This window comes from Saimiri boliviensis, chromosome 1 (assembly GCF_048565385.1).
Source record: "Saimiri boliviensis isolate mSaiBol1 chromosome 1, mSaiBol1.pri, whole genome shotgun sequence".
Lineage (NCBI taxonomy): Eukaryota > Metazoa > Chordata > Mammalia > Primates > Cebidae > Saimiri > Saimiri boliviensis.
Genome location: NC_133449.1, coordinates 153,074,200 through 153,079,049, shown reverse-complemented (window position 1 = coordinate 153,079,049; position 4,850 = coordinate 153,074,200). Strand labels below are relative to the sequence as shown.

Sequence of the window (4,850 nt, the reverse complement as noted above, 5' to 3'; positions counted from 1 at the left end):
CTTCTATCACTGTCTCTGGAACTCTGCTATGATACAGGAAAGCCTGCAGACCTTGTGGGCTTGTACGAAGGGATTGAAGTCTTCAGGAGTTTCAAATGCAAAGAACTTGTTCTTCTTCCCTGCCGAGTTTTCCCCATGAAACTTTTGGTGAGTGTGTAGAAATGCTATGAAAACGGAACTGGAAAAGCAGAGTGAGCACTCTGTAGTCTTCTGGTGCTTAGATCCCAAGGTCCCACTAGAAAAGGTAGTTTCTAATATATACAGTACAGACCAAGTTAGCCCTAAAGATATTTGAAAACAGAGGTGAAATAAAGCTAAGTAAAGCTGTATCCCAGCCCACAAACCAGCTCAAATTCTATCTGGATTAAAAAGATTGACGTATTTCCCTGAATTACAGACAAAGGAAAGAACACGCCATCCCTTTTAGAAGATAGTATTGTGCTCACTTCGGTGGCACATACACTAAACTTGAAACAATACACAAAAGATTAACCATGGCCCCTGCACAAGGATGACACACAAATCCGTGAAGCATTCCATATTTTAAAAATTGAGTTTATGACCTTTGCCGGGACATGGATGAAGCTGGAAGTCACCATTCTCAGCAAACTAACACAGGAACAGAAAACCAAACACCATGTGTTCTCACTCATAAGTGGGAGTTGTGCAATGAGAACACATGGACACAGAGACAGGGTAGGGGGCAGACATCACACACCGGGGCCTGTCAGGGAATGGGGCACAAGGGGAGGGAGAGCATTAGGACAAAAACCTAGTGCATACAGGGCTTAAAACCTAGTGACCGGTTGATAGACGCAGCAAACCACCATGGCACATGTATAACTGTATTCGCAAACCTGCGCATCGGCACATTCTGCACATGTATCCCAGAACTTAAAGTAAAATTTATTTTTAAATTATATATATATGTAAAAAAAGGAATAAAATAAAAGGCAGTATAACAAGGGCTGTAGAGTTTTTTTAAATTACATAATTTCTGGCATCCAATGAAAAGTTATAAAGTAAGTGAAGAAGCAGGATATAACTCCTAATTAAGAGGGAAATGAACTGAATAGTAGCAGATCCACTAATGGTTCAAATATTAGAATAAACAAAGACTTTAAAATAACTATTGAAATACATTAAATAAATCTGAGGATAAGATTGACAAAATGGATAAAAGGAATGAGAATTTCAAGAGAAAAAGCCGCTAAAATAGAATGAAGTGAAAATTCTATAACTGAAACAACTACAATGCATTAAATTAAAAATGTATTTAACAGAGCTAAAGCAGAATGGACACAGCAGAGAGAAATTAATATCAGTTAATTTATCCAGGTCATCACAAACTGGTTGACAATCAAAAATAAAGGAAAAATTTTAAGATGCACACATAAATTATTAAATGTAGACATAGAAAATAGATTATATTTAGTAGAACAACAATGAAACTCATGGCTGACTTTCATCAGGACACAGCTGGTGACAGCTGGGTATAGTGGTGTGCACCTGTAGTTCCAGCTACCTGGGAGGCTGAGGCAAGAGAATCACTTAAGTTGAAGAATTCACATCTAGTCTGAGCCACACAGCCAGATCCTGTCTCTTAAAAAAAAGAAAAAAAGAAACAATGGAAAACAAAAGACAATGCAAATGACGTCTTGTCTTGAAAGTGCTAAAAGAAAACAAACGAAAGGTGAGAAAAATATGTTACCAGCTTTTGAAGCTAAAAGGAAATAACTCGAAATGAAAGCAAAGATCTGCAGGAAGGAATGAAGAATGCCAAAAAGGTCAAATACGTGCATTAATATAAAATAATACTTTAAATTTTCCAAATTATTGACTATTAAAGACTACAGGCTGGGCACGGTGGTTCACACCTATAATCTCATCACTTTAGGTCAAGACAGGTGAATTGCTTGAGCTCAGGAGTTCAAGACCAGCCTGAAAAACATGGTGAAACACCATTTCTGCAAAAAATACAAAAATTTACTGAGCATGGTGGTGCGCACCTGTAGTCCCAGGTACTCAGGATGCTGAGGTGGGAGGATGGCTTGAGCCCAGGAGGTGGAGGTTGCAGTGGGCTGAGATTGCGCCAGTGCATTCTAGCCTAGGCAACAGAGCAAGATTCTGTGAAGAAAAAAAGAAGGAAAGGAAAGGAAAGAAGACCAAAGCAAAACACAATGACATTTAGGGGTTATAATATATAGAGAAATAAAATATGTGACATCAATAGCACAACGAACTAGAGAGAGATTAAGTAGATTTTTTTTTTACAAAGTTTTTACATTGTTCACAAAGTGGCAAAATACTAATTTGATTTTTGTGATAAACTGGGGTGGTAAGCTGAGGATGTATATAGTAATCACTACAGCAGTGGTTCTCAACCTTTGGCGATTCTCCAACCCCCACGCCAGCCAAGGAACCTTGTCACAACTGGAGTGGGAGGACAGTTGCTACCGTCATCTACTGGGAAGTGGTTTTGTTTATATGAAAATTTTGTAGATGTGGAAACAGACTCCTAGAAGTTAAATAACTTTAACACTTCCTGTGATAAGGTGAATACTGGTTCCCCAAAGATGTCCACGTTCAAATCCCCGGAATCGGTGAATATATGTTACCTTATGTTACCCTAAAGGTTTTACAGATGTCTTAAGGATCTCAAGATGGGAAGATTATTCTGGATTATCTTGGTGGGTCAAACGTCATCACAAGAGCTTTTATAAGATGAAGGCAGTTGGGTCAGAGAGAACATGTTATGATGAAAGAAGAAGTGAGGGAAAGAAAGGAGATAGGAGAGAGACTGAGAATGAATGAAAGTACTACATTTCTAGCTTTAAAGATGGAGGAAGGCGCCTCAAGCCAAGGGATGGAGGCACCTTCGAGAAGCCAGAAAGTTAAGGAAATGGATTTTTCCCGAGAACCTCCTGACACAGCATAGCCCTGCCGACACCTTGACCTCAAGCCCATTAAAAACCATTTCAGACTTCTGACCTAAAGAACTGTAAGAAAATAAAACTGTATTTCTAAGCCACTAAGTTTGTGGTAATTCATCATAGCAGTAATGGGAAATTAATACACCTATCCAAGTAGGATTTGCTTCTAGGTTTTTCTGTGTCCCCAGTCTATGCCTTTAATCACAAAATGGACATAGTTACCATAACGGGAAGAAAAACTAAAGCATTTATCAGAATGTTTTTGCCCTGCAGATATTGCTGGTATTGCCTAACTGATCATGGTGTTCCTAGAATTGAAATAGACAGGCAACCTACTAAAGCCTTATTTGATTTGTGTAAATGTTACATACAGTGGAAAGAATCCAGCAACAAGCAGACAACTCATGAGAAATTCCTAAATAATCTTAAACTTATATATATATTACATACATACATGTATTAAAAGAAAAACTTCAGTTGAATTAAATTTAAAAGAGATTAATTGAGCAATGATTGATTTGCAAATCAGGTAGCCGCCAGAATCACAAAAGATTCAGAGAGACTCCAGTGCAGCCATGTGGTCGAAGATTTATGGACAGCAAAACAAAAATGATGTACAGAAAACGGAAGTGCGGTACAGAAACAACTGGACTGGTTACAGCTCTGTGTTTGCCTCGGTTGAACACAGTTCAAATAAGGTTGGCTACATTTGATTGGCTGACATTCAGTGATTACACCTCCACTTGTTATAGTTCACAACATACAGAAAAATCTTTAGACTGAACTTAAATATGTAAGGAGGCAGCTTTAGTCTAAACTTGATGTAATACATATATACATGTAGAAATATATATGTGCATATATATATACACTATATACACACATAGTCTATGGATATTTATATAGATATGTGTATGTATGTAGTTTGTGTATATGTGTATTTCCATGTATATGAGCAAAATACTCTTGAAAAAAATACATAAACAGTTTAGAAAGTTATATCCAAGAAGGGGAAACAGTTCCTAGAAGATAAAGGTGGGAGTTTGTTTTAGTTAGATAGCCTTTTATACTTTTTAAATGTTGATCCTTGGAAGTATATCACTGATTTTTTATAAATACATGAACAAAATTTAAAAAATAAAGAATTCTTCTCTTATACTATTGAGGCTAAGAAAATGATACCCCAAAATGAAGGCTTCAAAAGCAGCCCAGAAGCTTCAGTTTCTGACATTCCATGGCCTATCACTGGCCCCTCATTCTCCCGGAGGCTAGCAATAGTAACTAGAATCTCTCTTTCTTCCAAGGTAGATCACAAAAACCAGAACCCCTTTTCCCCAAAGCCAGCCATAGAACCTAAAAATATTGCTTGAACTTTCCCCCCACGTTTTTGTGTAAAAACTGACCATGCAGAAATTATTGATTTTGTTTGATTACAGAGCATAAGACCACCATTCCAGAGAAGGTCCTGCCCCATACCCAGAAGGAAGGATCCTGCTTTGACAGGACAAGAAGAAAACTAGACAGACAGGCCTTGCTGGGTTTCCCCTTCTGGTCTATTAGCATTAGATCTCACACTTTTTGTTTAATCCCATTTCTATAGGGTTGTCCACACTTTATTGAGCCAAAGCATAAGAATGGACAATTTCCCCTGTATCTTTGAGTCTTCGTTCTGAAGGCTCCCGTGGACATCAAATCATTCGTACGCCTTTTCTCCTGTGAATCTGCCTTCTGTTGGCTGATTGTCAGCGAACCTTTGGAGGCCAAAGAAGTTTGCCCTTTGCCTTTGTAATACCTCTGTCAGCAAGAGTCAAGAGAGATTCCATGTGTTTTCCCCAAGACCCTAAACCATTTCCCCCATCCAACCTTCACTCTCTGCCTTGAGAAAGTGAGGCCTGATCACTGTATGCCTTTCATTCC

The 4,850-nt window shown here is 38.2% G+C and overlaps 1 non-coding gene across 1 annotated transcript; it reads left to right on the top strand.

Moving 5' to 3' along the window:
• Positions 1–438: 438 nt before the first annotated feature.
• On the top strand, positions 439–546 carry LOC120365656 (U6 spliceosomal RNA). Its single transcript, XR_005580545.1, has one exon. It is a non-coding gene; the product is annotated as a U6 spliceosomal RNA (small nuclear RNA).
• Positions 547–4,850: the final 4,304 nt, after the last annotated feature.